The sequence below is a fragment of the Cyprinus carpio genome, chromosome A19, assembly GCF_018340385.1.
Source record: "Cyprinus carpio isolate SPL01 chromosome A19, ASM1834038v1, whole genome shotgun sequence".
In the NCBI taxonomy this organism is placed as follows: Eukaryota; Metazoa; Chordata; class Actinopteri; order Cypriniformes; family Cyprinidae; genus Cyprinus; species Cyprinus carpio.
In genome coordinates, this window is record NC_056590.1 from 14649411 (window position 1) to 14668923 (window position 19513).

Below are 19513 nucleotides of genomic sequence, written 5' to 3' on the forward strand. Positions count from 1 at the left end.
AAATTTCTCTTATATATTTGAACATAGTTCTCAACTGGTTTGCATCAAGATCCATACATTGGACATTAAATTGCAACCAAAGCACCAAAGTAAACAAATATGCCTTTAATATCAAACGTTTATCAAAAGTTTAAGTAAAAATTTATTTTTGCACACAATATGCAAACTATACGTAACATGTGATGAGTTAAGTGTCTATTTATTTTGCTATTTTATCCATGTTTGTTCTAATGAATACAAATTCATATATTTATCAAAAATATTTATTTTCCCAAAGTCAAAAACCTTCATGCAAAGTAAAAAGAAAAAAATATTTATTATAAAGATATACCATACTAATATTTTCATCAGCCATAAGCCAAAATTACTATATATATAATGTTTAAATGTTTAAAAAAATGTATTTATTATTTATTTATTTTTTGCTTTGCTTTTTACAACATAATTTCACCATAAACAGATGCTTAATATAATATGAAAATATAAAAATAAGAATTTTCAGCTAAGATGAAACTAAAAACTTTTTGTTAGTCAATGTTTAGGTCAAATAAATAAAGACAGCTTTGAAAAATCATAATGTTTGTGTGTGTGCGTGGGGGGGGGGGTTGGTTGGGAGAGGTATTGGCAGGTTTTAATAAACATAATTTTTGATTAGAATTGTTTTTTTTTTTTCTTTTTTTCAGTGTAGTTGCATTTACATTCTTATCCCCTGCTATACTTGACATTACATGACCCTGTCAAAACAGACCTGGGATGCATTTTTATGTCACGACCCATCAGTTTAGAAGAACTGCCCTAATAGACCTCCAGCCAGCGGTAGACAAAAAAAGATGAAGCACTAAAATAGTTCTTGGTCCTCCCTCTCCCTCTGCCATCCATTAAGAGTAGTAATCCATCTAAAGGAATTCTGTATAAAGTGCACAGTTCAACAGTTCTGTAATGCATCACAATGACGCACATCACAAACAGTAGGACTTACGCCTCTGAGCACTGCACTGGCCTTGAGGTCAGACCTCACTTTCCAAGAACCAAACAGATGCTGCTTTAATACTTCAGGTTATATGATGCACAACGTACACTCGTTTACACTGAGATTCATAATAGCATGTTTACCTCTGAGAATAAATGCAGTTGCTTTAGCGTGGAGTTGCACAAGCAGAGCTTTGAATGATGTTTTTGTTTGAGTGTTGCAAGCTCTCATCAGCTGAAGGTGGGGGAGGAACACAGCGCTACACAGCATGAAGGGCAAGACGACACATATATGGTGATTTAGGGGAAAGTGATTCATTGAAGAACTTTCACTGAATTACAGTGCACTCTGTACAAAAATACTGCAGTACACAGTGAAATGAAACAAGACAGTACAGAAATAGCATCATAGTGATACATCTATGAACATTTGCGACCCAGCTAGTCCACAACTTTGTTTGAATCGGCTAGTGCAATGTTGCAATATAACACCTGGGATAAGTTGACCTCAATGTAATTTTTCCACTGAATACACTGAGAGAGCACAGACTCCAGCACAGAGAGGTGTTCGAGTGATAGTTGTGTGCGCAGCTGCCTGTGTAACAGGAGAACACTGGGAAGATCTTGAAACACTTAGATCAACGGTTTAAGGTTTGACGTACAATCAGGGTTCATAAGATTAGAGTCAGCTGACCTTATCTGAAAATTAGATTAAAATAGGCAAAGACAACAACACAGGTCTCATAGCATAGTGTCATAGCAGGCCACACACACAAGAGAAACTTGAGTCAAGTTCATCCCTGCCCTAGTAGGTTTCATTTCACACTCTTTCTCTTTCCTGCTGGTTGTTACTAGCTGATAATAACTGTTGTCTTTCACAGCTTCAGGTTTATAGTGGTGTTGTGTTCTGTTTGCAGTGTTCACACAAAAATGAACATTCTGTCATCATTTACTCACTAAACTTGTATGACTTAAATTTCTTAGAATACAGATAAGATATTTTGAAGAGTGTTTAAACTGCTGTTGTCTATACAACAGACAAAAACATCACTGAGTTTCATTGTATAGACAAAAAACGAACATTTTTCAATATATCTTTTATATGTACGCGTACGCCGTACAGGTTTGGATCAGCGTAGTGATTTTCAGTTTTTCACTTTTGTGAAAATGAAGTACACTTTAGCATAATTCAGCAAAAACAGACATTATTAATGGAATAATACACTTTAAAAGTATATACTTAAATGCAAACTGAAGAAACCTAACTGTATGTCAGTTGAAATTAAATAAAAATGTATTTTAAAATTGTATTCATATTAAATGCATATACTTTAGAGTTTTTTTTTTTTACCCACTTAAGTAGGACTTTTATAATTCTATTGTCGATGAAGTGTGGGCCTAATGCTGAATACATTTATGGTAGAAATTATAACTCACTGACATTTCTATTGAAACATGTATGCCATGTATTTAAATCAATTTGTAATTAAACATTTGTAATACTGAAGTGGTAATTTAGCACATTTAAATGTAAAATAAATTGAAAATATAATATTGAATAACACAATACAGCTAAAAATATAATCAAGTACTTATATGCTTTAATATGTTCAATACAACAAAGTAATATCATATTATTTCCAAGTAAAGTTTTTATTTATTTTTTTTATTACAAGTGCACATTCAATACAATTAAATTGCACTTTTTAGAGTTTCACAAATTTTTCAGTGAGAAAAGAGGCCCCGTAATCCCACATTTCCTTTATAGATCTAAAAAAAATGTCCCAGACTATGCTCAGATTTGACAAGATATGAAAGCCTGTAATTCATTCAACATTTTTCACATTATCTGACCTTTTTTTAAACTCCACATTCTTACCGTAAGTCAACAATTGTGTCTTTTTAGGTCTTCTGAGGAATTTTAAAAGAAAAATCTGGGATGAAATTGATATGCTGAGAACTTAATTTAGTCACCTGAACTGTGAAAGCACAACCTCTGAGAAATAAATTTTCCATCAGGCCATGCTGCGCTGCACTGTGCAGTTAATGCATGAACAATGTTTGGTTTGGCTGTGTTAATATAATATACCAAAGGTGATCACTGGACTGCATGAATGGCGTCATGGAGGAGTTGTATTTGCAGTGTCATCTCCCTGGCTTGTTAGTCATGCAGTAATACCCACTCCATTTCTTCTGCTAATGGCCTGATGACTCAGGTCTCATGTACTGCCGCCGGCTGCTGGATGTTCTGCTCAAGTGTGACAGTATCAATATCCTCCTAATCCTTCCTGCCTTCCATTTTTTCAAGCCATCTTATTTCCGCTCCTTAGAACCATCGCTTATCCATCTTTTTCTCAGGCTTATTCTCCTCCCTCCAGCCTCCTCCCCATCTGTAGGTCAGCTGACTGGATAAATCCAGGTTATTTGTAGAGGCCCGATCCCAGTGTAATGGAATTATCACATGACACACTGTACCGTGACACAGCATGTGTGTGCTGCCCGACTACCAGGTGAACTGACCGTCTGGGCTTCTCAGACATGACATGGAGGTTAAATGGACAGTACAGACAGGATAGATCATTCTTTGGTCATTCAAGAACATTATAGCCTTAATGCAGTATTAGTTATGCATGTTATGAGGGGCATTTTGTCAATGGATCCTATACTTTTTGTGTCATTTTCAAAACATTCCCCCATCTTCTATTGGTCAGAAGAAACAAGTAGTCCTGCCCCAAAGTCAATGTCTCTGCATCGAGTTGGTCAGATTTACAGTTACTAATTTCGGAAAGGAATCAACCTTCAGATAGCTTAATTAGAGCTATTTTTGTTTCTGGCTCTGCCCATTTAACTAGGACAAGAGAAAATACAAAGTGAAACAAACTGTCCGGGAAATAAATTACTTCCCAATTCGTGAAATGGATTACAGAAAATAATGTTATAATTAATAATCAGTTTCTTGCACAGACTTATTGTTTCACTTCATGAGACCTCAATATATCGTCTGGAGCCATGGGTATTAATTTTGTGTTCCTAGATATGCTTATTTGACTCTCAGAGTGACGGTAGCCATTGACTTGCATTTTATAAATCACCAAAGACTTTGGGTTGAGCTAGAAATCTTCTTTACTGTTCTATTATAGGAAAAAGTAATCTACATCTTGGATGGCCTGAAAATAAGCTAAATTAACAGCCAATTTTCATCCTTAAGGTGGACGTAAGTGTTGAAGTACACTACAAGTGCTTATTTACTACAATTAAGCACACTTCTTTTTCACATGGAAGTGTGTGTGTTTCCACAGATCAGAATGTTCTGTCCATCGATGCTTTAAAGGAGGTGGTTGTTGCAATCGCTACTGATTAGAGAATATTAGAGTATTTCTTCGTGGGACAGAATGTTGTGAGAGTTAATGAAGTATGACTATCATGTTATCAGTGATGAACATTTGCTCAGAACAGGAATCCTCTGCTGTGCTTTGATAAGTGAATATTATAATATTATAATATAATATAATTATAATATAATTGCTTTTGCTCTTAAAGGGGTCATATGATGTTGTTAAAAGAACATTATTTTGTGTATTTGGTGTAATTAAATGTGTTTATGCGGTTTAAGGTTAAAAAAACAACTGTACATTATTGTTTCTCCTATATTCTTTCTGAAATGCGTCGTTTTTTACAAAGCTTATCGGTCTGAAAAGCAAGGTGTGCTCTGATTGGCCAGCTATCTAGTGCGTTGTGATTGGCCGAATGCCTCAAGCGTGTGACGGAAATGTCATGCCCCTTAACAAACTGTGATGCCATCTCCCAGCAGGATGAGACTCAGTCCAGCTGCTCTTTTACCAGTTCAGTCAATGTACTGTTAGGAGTAACTGAATAACTCAGGATATTGGTTCACATCTGAATATTTCAGTTGAACTGTTCTGGAACAGGGGTTCAGAGCAGGGGTGAGTGCGGACTGGAATTGAGAACCGCTGCTCTACACTGCACAAAAATCGAATGAATCATCAGTGGCAAATCCTTTACATATGTAAACATACTTACAGACTGTGAGTCAGTACAGCCAGCATTGTAGTATTCTCTCCCAGGATCCGGAAACAATCCTCCATAAAATGTGCTGCACACTAAATATTTGGGTTGAAATGTTCTGGAACAGTGTTGTAAATGCAACTTAACCACTGATTTGTAGTTGTGTTCTCTTTTGGAAGGCCAAAGAAAGTATTTTCGCTTTCACAACGAAACTGTGTCTCCACAACATAGCGCCGGCAGCAACAGCAAGAATCAAAGTTACACCTTCTTTTTTTGCCTGAACATCTGGGTGGTGTTATGCAAATCTTCCCACATCCTGACGTAGACATGTGGGGGCGTGTTAGAACGAGCCGTTTTAGGGGTGTGTGGTTGACTCTTAACTTTTATAAAGAATATCTCTTTGGGTTTGAGACTTTAGTCTTTGCAACTTTACAGATCTTCTTTATGCACCAAGAGCTTGTAACACTCCAAAGAGAAAGGAAAACTTGAAATCGCATCATATGACCCCTTAAATACTCACCTCATTCTTCTTGTGATTCACTGTATAATCCAAAATCTCTTTCTAGGCAAACATAGTAGGAGGTTTTGCATTTAAAGTGATATGTTCCCTAGTTTAATTTAAAGCCCTTTATCAATGTGTTAAAGTCAGATTAGATAGAAAACAGGCTTACTTTCAACCACACACTTAAATAAGATGTTTTGTGTCATCTCAGCATCTTAAAAAACATGCAATTTGCAAATTAGCACTTTCAATTTCAATTATTTTAGAAGAAAATTGTGTGAGAGATGTTTGGTTATGCTAAACCACTGATTCTATAGTGTTCTTGGTAGATACCAGGGAGATTTTTATATTTTCATTTGATGCAGATAATTCTGTAGCTATATACTTCAGATTACATACTACTATACTTCAATTAGGACCACTTCCATCAAGTATATTTATTACAATTATATTGCATACAGTTAGTGTTGGCGGTATGGTTATGTTCTGGGCAACACTCCACACGCCTGTCCATGCAGCCATGCTTGGACAGAGCGGGGAGAGCAGCAAGACAAACCCCCCTGGGCTACAGAACAGAACCATTATATGCATACATAATTACATTTCACAATTACATGAGTTGTAAATGAAAGTGATAGAGAATGCTTCCAATGAAGTGACTAGAAAAAGAAACAAAAGTTAGATTGGATTACAGGTTCAGTAGGTGGAGTTGGGGTTGGAGGAGGGAGTTATTTGCAAGCAGCAAAGCGATGGAAGAGACGCTGAAGAATGGGAATTTAAATAGACCGCATGTGATAGGTGTCAACAGTGGATTGGTACACCTCAGGAACAGCTGACTGTTGGCTGATGCAAGCTTGACTAACGTGGCCTGACTGAACTAACGCGATGCTGAATTTATAAAAGATTTAGAGAGTATTAAGATGCTTGCTTATTTAGTTCATGATTTTCTTTCTATTTAGAGCCCTGCCATGAGTTAAAGCAGCTTTAATTTCAGTCAGGTGGCTGTCTGGCTGTATCTGTTCAGTACAACCTGTATCAAGTCCCTTGCCAGATTGTCTCCTCACATCTGCATCACAATTACTGCACAGTGGATGAAGTTGTAATTCTGCAGAGCGATTGAAGCACAGCCATGAAAAAAAAAAAATGTTTTCAACATTGCTAATAGTAAGAAATATTTCTAAAGAATGTAGTCTGAGTGATGAATGGAGCTCAAGCGTAGTTCAGGCAGACCACGGCATGACAGCCAGCATCAGCTGAGGCTCGGTTGATTGTGACTCCTCCCACTACAATTAAATAAGATATATAAGTTTATCCATACTCATACTTGCCTTAGTCTGTTGCACAGACAAACAGTACTTTCAGTTAAAGTTTTTGTTTCATGTAATTTTTTTTTTTTTCATGGTTTTAATTATAGTTTAATAACCCTGCATACAACCTGTTGTCTGTTTTCTAATTCAGACACATAACTAGCATTTAACATTGAAACCACTTCACACAGCACATTTAAGACTGCTAGACATGATCTACCAGACAAAGTCACTGTCATTGAGGGGCATGTCAGATATAAGAGTTACCCTACAGACTAATCTGTTTTGATCTCATTATGTCGGTGCTCCTACCCCTGCGTTCAGTTGCATGTTCTGAATAATCTTAGCATTTCTTTCTCAGCACTTTGACGAAAGTTCAGTGCATTCATTCCTTAAACTGGCATTATGTAAATAGCAATTATCATACACAGACAAAAACAAAGATACATTTCATCATAATAAATTTGGCCATCTTTATAGTGGCCTCAGCTGACTATATTAAGATTTATGAAGGACATAAAGATCACAATGCAATCAAAGTATTATAGGCATTCAGTTTCCACTGGCTTTATATTGCATAATAGTCACAACCTTTCCAATTTTTTTCAGGTTACTTTAATCGATTATCCCCTTAACATTTTTTTTTTTTTTTTTTTTTTTTTGCTTTTAAATATTTGCTTTCATTTGCATTGGTAACATCTGATCTGTTTTGTATTTTAAAGGTGAAGTTGAGTGAAAAATTAACATTCTCAAAATATCTTATTTTACATTCCACAGAAAGTCATATAAGTGGAACATGAAGGTGAGTAAATGATCTATTTTGAGTGAACTATCCCTTTAATTGATTTTTTTACATCTCAATCCATGAATGGCAATTTTTAAGAAGCCATATAAGATAAACAAAAAAAAAAAAAAAAATCCTAAAACCACAAAACAAAATTCTACAAGTGCATTTTAAACCAGAAAGAAAGAATATATACCCCTTGTGAACGGCTTCTTAGTGGTCAGTTTGAATGAGTCTGGAGACACCGCTTACTTTCAACCCTCTGCGCAAGAGCACAAAGGAGATTCAGGTTAAGTGGGTATCGAGTCACAGCCGCTAAATCCATTTGCTGGAACCTTCCACATGAGACAGCAGGTGAGCCACCGGTAACCATGGTAACCAGACTAGGGGACTTTCCATTTGCCTGCAAGTCCCAGTCGCTCAAGCCATTCATACACAAACAGATCTACAGCAAGTTCAGCAGGGGTTGTTGTCTGGACCAGACGGATTATATCCAACCTGCTGTACAGATGGACATTTATGGACAAAACAAGTCTTGTCAGTAGGGGCAACATATACAGACCTTACAGCACATAGCAGGAACATTTTTCAAATGTAACTTTCAAAGGAGGAATATGCATATGAGCTTCATTCTAAGGAAGCAATCAAATATGTATCTTTAGATGTTTCTTGAAATGGAAATGGTTGGGAGGAACAATAAAAGTGATCTGATTGGTTATGCAATTTGAAGACAGAGTTTACAGATGGTTGCTACAATAAGCACTTCTGAGGAAGAACTTGTTTGGCTGGATTTATAATTTGTGATGTTTATAACATTAAACATATGTCACACACACACACACACATATATTCAGCATCGCGTTAGTTCAGTCAGGTCATGTTAGTCACGCTTGCATCAGCTGACAGTCAGCTGTTCCTGACGTGTACCCAATCCAGTGTTGACACCTATCACATGCGGTCTATTTAAATTCCCATTCTTCAGAGTCTCTTCCGTCGCATCGCTGCTTGCAATTAACTCCCTCCTCCAACCCCAACTCCACCAACTGAACCTGTAATCCAATCTAACTTTGTTCTTTCTTTACAGTCTCTTCATTGGAAGCAGTCTCTATCACATTTCGTTTACAACTCATATACAGGTCCTTCTCAAAAAATTAGCATATTGTGAAAAAGTTCATTATTTTCCATAATGTAATGATAAAAAATAAACTTTCATATAGTTTAGATTCATTGCACACCAACTGAAATATCTCAGGTCTTTTATTGTTTTAATACTGATGATTTTTGGCATACAGCTCATGAAAACCCAAAATTCCTATCTCAAAAAATTAGCATATCATGAAAAGGTTCTCTAAACGAGCTATTAACCTAATCATCTGAATCAAATAATTAACTCTAAACACCTGCAAAAGATTACTGAGGCTTTTAAAAAACTCCCAGCCTGGTTCATTACTCAAAAACCGCAATCATGGGTAAGACTGCCGACCTGACTGCTGTCCAGAAGGCCATCATTGACACCCTCAAGCGAGAGGGTAAGACACAGAAAGAAATTTCTGAACGAATAGGCTGTTCCCAGAGTGCTGTATCAAGGCACCTCAGTGGGAAGTCTGTGGGAAGGAAAAAGTGTGGCAAAAAACGCTGTACAACGAGGAAGAGGTGACCGGACCCTGAGGAAGATTGTGGAGAAGGACCGATTCCAGACCTTGGGGGACCTGCGGAAGCAGTGGACTGAGTCTGGAGTAGAAAACATCCAGAGCCACCGTGCACAGGCGTGTGCTTTTGAACCAGAAACAGCGGCAGAAGCGCCTGACCTGGGCTACAGAGAAGCAGCACTGGACTGTTGCTCAGTGGTCCAAAGTACTTTTTTTCGGATGAAAGCAAATTTTGCATGTCATTCGGAAATCAAGGTGCCAGAGTCTGGAGGAAGACTGGGGAGAAGGAAATGCCAAAATGCCTGAAGTCCAGTGTCAGTTACCCACAGTCAGTGATGGTCTGGGGTGCCATGTCAGCTGCTGGTGTTGGTCCACTGTGTTTTATCAAGGGCAGGGTCAATGCAGCTAGCTATCAGGAGATTTTGGGAGCACTTCATGCTTCCATCTGCTGAAAAGCTTTATGGAGATGAAGATTTCGTTTTTCAGCACGACCTGGCACCTGCTCACAGTGCCAAAACCACTGGTAAATGGTTTACTGACCATGGTATTACTGTGCTCAATTGGCCTGCCAACTCTCCTGACCTGAACCCCATAGAGAATCTGTGGGATATTGTGAAGAGAAAGTTGAGAGACGCAAGACCCAACACTCTGGATGAGCTTTAAGGCCGCTATCGAAGCATCCTGGGCCTCCATAACACCTCAGCAGTGCCACAGGCTGATTGCTTCCATGCCACGCCGCATTGAAGCAGTCATTTTCTGCAAAAGGATTCCCGACCAAGTATTGAGTGCATAACTGAACATAATTATTTGAAGGTTGACTTTTTTTTTGTATTAAAAACACCTTTCCTTTTATTGGTCGGATGAAATATGCAAATTTTTTGAGATAGGAATTTTGGGTTTTCATGAGCTGTATGCCAAAATCATCAGTATTAAAACAATAAAAGACCTGAAATATTTCAGTTGGTGTGCAATGAATCTAAAATATATGAAAGTTTAATTTTTATCATTACATTATGGAAAATAATGAACTTTTTCACAATATGCTAATTTTTTTGAGAAGGACCTGTAATTGTGAATTGTAATTATGTATGAATATAATGGTTCTGTTCTGTACCCCAGGGGGGTTTGTCTTGCTGCTCTCCCTGCTCTGTCCAAGCATGGCTGCATGGACAGGCGTGTGGAGTGTTGCCCAGAACATAACCATACCGCCAACACTAACTGTATGCAATATAATTGTCATAAATATACTTGACAGAAGTGGTCCTGATTGAAATAAGTATCAAGTCAAATATAACCTTAAACACACCTGTATATTATGCCAAAGTTATGTTCAAATTCATGCTTGTCATGATTGTGTCAGAATATATACATTTTAGCTAAGACTAGCTGTGTGAAACTTACATGACCACCCATGTCCAATCTGATATCTGAATGAAATGCACAAACACAAGTTAACCTTATTAATAATTCTGGCAAACTTTTGCCTGGATAAAAAGAGCATTGGAGCATCTGTAGTGAGTTGTAGCTTGAAAAGAGGGAACGCACCACCATTTCTGTGCTCTTATTTTTTCTTCATTAAAAACCATTGTAACTCCTGGAAGTTGCGTAGCTGTCAGTGGGATTCTAGCTTGTGATTTTCAGTTTGCAAAAGTGATTTCCTGTTGCACGTGCAATATGCATCAGACGGTCAGTGAACGGACTGTGGGAGGCCCATTGGATTGTCACTTCCTTCCTGTCTGGGGTGTGTTTCCCAAAAGCATCGTTAGCTAACTATGGTAGTTAGTTCCATTGAAATCTATTGGCAACGACGGAACCAGACTTTGTAATTTAATGATAAAGTAATAAATGAATAAATTAGTAAGCTTAAAGAGTGAGAAGTCTGGCTTTTGTAAGACTATTTGAGCTCATCCAGAAACAGTGAATGAACCAAAGGTAGTGCTCATAGAGATGACAGAAGAATGTAACAGACTGTGAACATCTCTAAATCTCATTCCTCCACCTCATGACAGCACTGATTTCAGGTTTCAACAGGATTGAACAAGGGCTCTCCAACTGACGGGTTCTCACAGAAACAGCTTTGAAACCTCAAGGGAAAAAACTGACCTGTTGTGTCAGGAATGAATGTTGGATATAACACATGCCATTAAAAATAAGCAGTGAGAAGCATTCACAACACCAGCTGTCTAAAGACCCCTCCACGGGTGGCAAAGCTATTATTAGTATTAAATATATAAGAAAATGAAATGGATCAACAGATCAGTTCTCCTAATGCACGTCCGCAAAATGCTCCCCCACAGAGACATCTATTTTAGCAGAGTAAATACACTGAGTGTCATAATAGCATATAATTTAAGGTAATAAAAACACTAATAATAAAGAGAATAGACAATAAATTGTAAATAAAAATATAGTGGAAAAAGAAAAAATGTCAGTAGACAGAATTGTGAATGTGCATATGTACTATTTACAGATGAAAGTTTTGATGAGTTATTTACTTAACTTACATAACTTTTATTCTCTCTGTTGCCACAGCTGCCATGTTGTGGAGACGCTGTGTGTTTCGCTGTGAAAGCCAAACTACTTTGTTTGGCCTTCCAAAAGAGGACACGACTAGAAATTAGTGGTTAAGTTGTATTTCAACACTGTTCCAGAACAGTTCAACCCAAATATTCAGATGTGTGCTGTGCATTTTATGGAGTATGAGAACTGTTTCCTGAACCAGTAGCCTACAATATGTCTGTGGCACAACAGCTGTTTCTATAAAGTTGGGCAGTTCAAACTTTGCAAGGACAGTCTGGTGATTCTGACTCACAGCCTGTAAGTACGTTTTTTTATATTTAAATAATTTGCCAATGATTATAGAAATACGAGTTTTGAGCAGTAGAGTAGGCTTGTTGTTTGTTGTTTATCTGATCACAAATGCAGACATGGTTTTATTTTTACGCAGCGCGATACACAACTCAACGTGTAAAAAGACAGTATAAGTCATTATAATCAGTAATTATGTCCCCACTGGATGCAACAAATGCCTCGTTTGTGGGTTTTATTGGTTTTGTCTTGTCTAGTTATGTCCGGATCGCGAACAAATCTTTCTATTTAACCGGATCTTCTTAGTGAACCAGTCAAACCAGTTCACCAAATCTATCTGAATCGTTTGAAACGGTTCGGGTCTCCAGTACGCACTAATCCACAAATTACTTAATTTATTCGGTTTATAAACGTGCCTTACACACCCTCTGACTCTAAATAAACCAATATCCCAATATTCTTTGACTGAACTGCTAAAAGAGAACCGATGATGAGATGTGCATGAGCAGGGCAGCTGGACTGAGTCTCATCCTTTTGGGGGCACGATACGCAATACAGCGGGAGGAGTGACGTTTATGTTTGACTATTTAGGCATTGGTTGAATCATTGGTTTTTTGTAAACGATGAACTTTGTAAAAATTGATGCGTTTCAGAAAGGCGGGGCATAGAGGAGAAACAATAATGTACATTATATGGAAAATAATATGTTTTTTGAACCTTAAACCGCATAAACACATTGCATTACACCAAATACACAAAATAATGTTCTTTTTAGCAAACATTGTATGACCCCTTTAAATTCAGTAAGCCTATAAAATCCACATCTATGGTTTGCCACAAAATGTCAAATATGACATGTTGAAATGTATTTCAAAATAGGTCTTCAAGGCCTTAGAGTCTGGAGAAGCACTCTCATGTGAAATTTAAGTGTCTGGCTTAAATGAGGTGGCAGGGTGGATCTTTTGAATATTGCAAATTTAACCTCTAGTTGCTAGGCAACCATATATTCCATCCATCCTAACCTTACATAAAATGCATTAGTTAATGCTCACTCTTCATTCAGGCAAAGTTTTCACTATAAGGATAAAATGATAGGTGTTTAAAGTGTTATAAATAATTGTTTAAAAAATAATAATACTAAATGAGAGTAAGAATCCAGCATATGTTGGACTTGTAAACTGGTTCCAAAAAGATGGAACCAGTTTACAATGGTGAAAACAGTTTTACAATGGTAAGATGTGATTAATGTACAGTACTGATATTGATACGCACATTCATGAGATCAAATTAAATCTTCTTTATAGGTTATTATGTGGCGTCCAGATGCTGGTTGTGATCTGTCCTCTAGAACATGATATTCCGTATCTCTTGAATCCCCTCAATTGATGCAGTCTGTTCATTCAGGAATAACATCCATCATGGGATCTCCTCGTCATTCATTCATACCCTTCTGTTACTTCATTCATTCTTCTGAAGGAGCTTCAAGACATGTAAAAGTCTATTCACAGTGTGTAAATGCTCCCATAACACTAAAGGTAATGTAGCTTTGTTTAAGCCTTGTTATAGTTTCCGTTTTTTTAGATTGTAATTTCACTTTTTCTGAATGAAGATTTTATGTCACTATTAATCTGATGGGATCTCAATGAAGATGGAATGAGCCTGTGTAATCCCATTGACGGAGACTCTGTAATTCCACAGCCACTTTACCCATCTGTTTAGCTGTCCAGATGGAGATCTAAAAGGATATAGAGCCTATATGAGTGTACAATACTTTTAGATACTTAAAGGAACAGTTCAACCAAAAATACAAATTTGTTTACAATTTACACACCCTCATGCCATTCAAGATATAGATGAGTTTGATTCTTCATCGGAACAGATTAGATTAGAAATTTAACATTATATCAATTGCTTACCAATGGAACCTCTGCAGTGAATGGGTGCCATCAAAATGAAAACATCTCATATTTGTATATTACTGTTTTTGACTGTTTTAGCTTATAAACAATGCTTGATCTGGGCATATTTCTCTCCTGATTCAGACAAGACAACGTTTTAACTGGAGAAAGCAATATTATGTATGTTTAAAGTTAAAAAATACTTGACGATGCACTCATTTCTTACAAACATGCAGCTTTTGCTTCACAAGATGTTAATTAATTGACTGTATTGTGTGGATTACTTGTGGATTATTATGATGTTTTTATCAGCTGTTTGGACTCTCATTTTGATGGCACCCTTTCACTGCAGAGCATCCATTGGTGAGAAAGTGATGAAATGCTACATTTAAAAATAAAAATAAAAATGCTTATGTATTCCTCTGATTGTAAACAAGGCACAGCGCATTTCATGCATCTCTGCCCCTATAAAACTCCACTGAATCTCACTGCTCCAACTTCCTATTAGCAGATAGATGTATAAAGCATCAGCTACTAGTACTTCTAGGCCACCTCAACTATGCCATCCAGATAATCCTTCTTGTCAAACCCTCTGTCAAAAGCAGCAGCCATCCCTTCTCTCCACGACAGAGTCACATTAGATGATGCATGCAAAATGGAAATGCACCTCTGGCAACAATTCCTCTCATCCTGGAATGGCATTTATTTTTCTATAATGACTATATCACTCATCCTGATGACATCCAACTATACACTGATACAGCACACTCAGTAGGCTTCGGCGGTTATTATGGTGGATGCTGGTTTACCTACAAATGGCCTCCAGGCTTCAGTTTCCTCAATTCACAGTCAGGCACGTTCTCCTTCGCACTTCATGAATATACCTCATAATCATATCAGCCATCCTTTGGGGGCACGAATGGTCTAGAAAATCAATACTCATCCACTCAGACAATGCAGCAGTAGTCGAAAATATAAACAAATGGCAGATCACATTCAGCAGTTTTCATGCAATTCATGCACAGGCTGACTATGATATCCACTCACACAACAATTCCTCCTCTGAGCAGCTCACATATCTGGACACCTTCATCTCAGAGCCGACTCATTGTCTCGTCTCTCTTTTCAGAAATGCACACTCTTGGCCCCAGAATCTGACATTCATCCTTCTTCTGTCCCACCATTTTCGACAACCATCACACTTTCAACATTCTTGACTGGCTGGAACTGTTTCAAAGCTTAACGCTTTTTCATCAACCGATGTGCTGTCCCTTTGCAACTTCATATCTTATGCTCATTGCTTCCTAAAGATCCACATGTGCTCTGTCTAAATCTACTCATTAGGGATCAACTTCTTCTATAAACTAACCACTGGCAACAATTGCCCTGCTATCTCTCATTCTCACACATCCATGCTTATTAAAGACTTACGAAAACAAGAACCTGCCTTAACCACTAACCACCGACCTACTTAGCCTCTGCATCCTCTCTACACAATCAGGCTATCTAAATCCCAAGACTGATCGAGTCCATGTTCTCGCTCAGATTCTTAGCCTTCCTACAATGCTGAGAATTCACTCCAACTTCATCTACATTCAGTCCTTCCATCCATCCCTGTATCTCAGGCATTACTATCCACTCCTCAGATACTCTCATCCTCACCCTTCGAAGAAGCAAAACTGAACAATTAGGAACATCGTTTCCTATTTACATCTTTGTCTAAACTCCTTTCTCAGTCCATTCGAACCTATTTCTGAATATGTCTGCTCAAGATACACAAGCCGACCATCTCCCAAAGATCCTCTCTTTCTTACAGAAACTGGAAAAGTGGCCACAAGATTCTGTTTTAACAAGAACTTCTATCAAATCCTCTGTATCTCTGGCCAATATCCAGAACTTTATTCAATCCATTACTTTTGCATTGGAGAAGCAACCTCAGCAGCCAGATGCAGAATTAATGGTTATTACAAGCAAACCGCACCTACATCCAAAACAATCTCAAAGACCTCCATCAAGCTCAAGCTTACCTCAGTTCTTCTCAACTTTAGGGGGTCCTAATCATCTGGCCTAAATATACAAACAAGAAGATACCCCCACCCTGAGTCTCTCTGGGCCACCAGTTCCAGACACCCAGATCAACTTGACCATCATGCTATTTCCCCTACCACTTTATCCCCTTACTCATCCCTAACATTCTGTGCAATAAAACTATTTCTTAGCATTTTTGGTTGTGGAGTGGTGAAAAGTAAATGAAAAAATATAAATATTTTCACTATAGTCTTACATTTTTGGACTCCACTGGATAAAGATATACATATGGAAAAACACCCCCCCACACACACACTTTTTACACAAAACAAACCATTTGTGCAACCTATAATCACATTTATTTATATTTATTCACATTTATTCAAATATTCATATTTGTGCAAACAATATTCATTTGACTGGGTTGTTATCATTGGATATTGAATTTTGTGATATGAGTTATTTATTTTCTGTTTTGTTATTATTGTTATTATATTTTGGTATTTTTTAGATTAATTGCATATTGTGTTAAATGTTTATTGTTTTTTATTGTTTTAATACTGATGATTTTGGCATACAGCTCATGAAAACCCAAAATTCCTATCTCAAAAAATTAGCATATTTCATCCGACCAATAAAAGAAAAGTGTTTTTAATACAAAAAAAGTCAGCCTTCAAATAATTATGTTCAGTTATGCACTCAATACTTGGTTGGGAATCCTTTTGCAGAAATGACTGCTTCAATGCGGCGTGGCATGGAGTCAATCAGCCTGTGGCACTGCTGAGATGTTATGGAGGCCCAGGATGCTTCGATAGCGGCCTTAAGCTCATCCAGAGTGTTGGGTCTTGCGTCTCTCAACTTTCTCTTCACAATATCCCACAGATTCTCTATGGGGTTCAGGTCAGGAGAGTTGGCAGGCCAATTGAGCACAGTAATACCATGGTCAGTAAACCATTTACCCAGTGGTTTTGGCACAGTGAGCAGGTGCCAGGTCGTGCTGAAAAACGAAATCTTCATCTCCATAAAGCTTTTCAGCAGATGGAAGCATGAAGTGCTCCAAAATCTCCTGATAGCTAGCTGCATTGACCCCTGCCCTTGATAAAACACACTGTGGACCAACACCAGCAGCTGACATGGCACCCCAGACCATCACTGACTGTGGGTACTTGACACTGGACTTCAGGCATTTTGGCATTTCCTTCTCCCCAGTCTTCCTCCAGACTCTGGCACCTTGATTTCCGGATGACATGCAAAATTTGCTTTCATCCGAAAAAAAAAGTACTTTGGACCACTGAGCAACAGTCCAGTGTTGCTTCTCTGTAGCCCAGGTCAGGCGCTTCTGCCGCTGTTTCTGGTTCAAAAGCACACGCCTGTGCACGGTGGCTCTGGATGTTTCTACTCCAGACTCAGTCCACTGCTTCCGCAGGTCCCCCCAAGGTCTGGAATCGGTCCTTCTCCACAATCTTCCTCCACTTTTTTCCTTCCCACAGACCTCCCACTGAGGTGCCTTGATACAGCACTCTGGGAACAGCCTATTCGTTCAGAAATTTCTTTCTGTGTCTTACCCTCTCGCTTGAGGGTGTCAATGATGGCCTTCTGGACAGCAGTCAGGTCGGCAGTCTTACCCATGATTGCGGTTTTGAGTAATGAACCAGGCTGGGAGTTTTTAATTTAGCCTCAGGAATCTTTTGAAGGTGTTTAGAGTTAATTAGTTGATTCAGATGATTAGGTTAATAGCTCGTTTAGAGAACCTTTTCATGATATGCTAATTTTTTGAGATAGGGAATTTTGGGGTTTTCATGAGCTGTATGCCAAAAATCATCAGTATTAAAACAATAAAAGACCTGAAATATTTCAGTTGGTGTGCAATGAATCTAAAATAAATGAAAGTTTAATTTTTATCATTGCATTATGGAAAATAATGAACTTTTATCACAATATGCTAATTTTTTGAGAAGGACCTGTATATGAAAGAACCATGCATTGTGCCCTCAATAGATAAATTCATCATCCACCTTGTTGAGTTATAGCATGTGCAATATGAAACAGCATATGGGATCCCCATTACTGAACGTGTTTGGCTGGGATCACTGCTACTATAGTAAACGAAAATGCAAGAGTTTCCCACATTGATTAGTCTGTAGTAAATATACAATATAATCGATGAGCTGCATAAGAGATTACAGTTCAACTAATGAGCTTTATTCAGCTAAAACAGAGTAGATCTTACAGATGCAAACATTCCTGTGGCACATTAAAGTACAGAGGCTTTATGCAAGGCCCTTCCTGTGAATATCAGGATAAGAGAGCTCATGTGACTCTTTACAGTCGGTATAGTTAATAGCACAAGGAATGCGCTGAGAAGAAGCTCACATGACCATGAGTACAGGAGTGGCAGTGCTCGTTCAATGCATATGGTAACAGGCTTTTCTCATGTAATGTATGTGTGCATGGAATAAGGTTTTTGGTGTTTGAGTATAGCAGTAATGTGTTGTGCATACATTTTATATAAAATCTGTAGATGTCATTTCAAAATCAAGCTGTTTTTGACAGTGACCTGCAAGGTCATCTTATACCTTACTGAGTTGAGTGTTTCAGTACAGACTCTAAAACTGTGCATGTGAAAGGTGATAGAGTTTGCAGGATTCAGGAAGGGCGATCCATGGATATAGGACAGGATTTCACCCATCCACCAACTGGAATGCTGACTGTTCCAGAGGTGTAACAGAGATAACTTGGAGAGAAAGGATATACATCTACCTAATGGAGAAGAGTAAGGATACTGTATATTGAGTGACAGACTTGGTGTTGAAAACAGCTGTGTGAGTGTTATATAATGGAAAAAAAGGGGTTAACTGATAATTACTGTCTTCATTTACTCACCTTCATGTTGTTTCCAAACCTGTCTGACTTTCTTTCTTATGCTGAGCACACACACACACACACACACACACAAAACAATGCTGGCAACTAAACAGGGTCCCATTGATTTCTTTTGTATGAACAAAAATCTGTGGAAATCAATAGGAACCGAAACAGTCCGGTTACCAACATTCTTTAAAATACCTTTTTATGTTGCCTTTCTTAAAACATGCAGGCCTTATTGTGTATGATTCATCAATACATTCTGTACATATCTGCAACACTTCATAGGCTTTAAAGCATTTGATGACACATTTCTCTCGAATGCAGCAAGTTATTTTTAACTTGTTTTAAACTTGATTTTTAATTTAACACAAACTGAAGATGTTACTTGAGTTGCAAGTATATGTAAATGCATTTAATCAGTAAACCAGAACACTAAATTGACTTACTCCCAATAACATGACAATCTTGTAAAGCTGCAGTGATTGGGTAGGACTAGGTTATCTGTAAATATACCTCAGTATACCTCAGGGTCATCAAAGCCAGAAGAGAAAGCAAGACTCATACTGACTGCGACACTTTATAAAAGACAGTCACATATCCTTCAAAGGGTCTGAGGCTTTCCAACAGAGGCCTGGCTGCCCTTACCAAAAAGTAGTATACTTCAAGTTTATTTT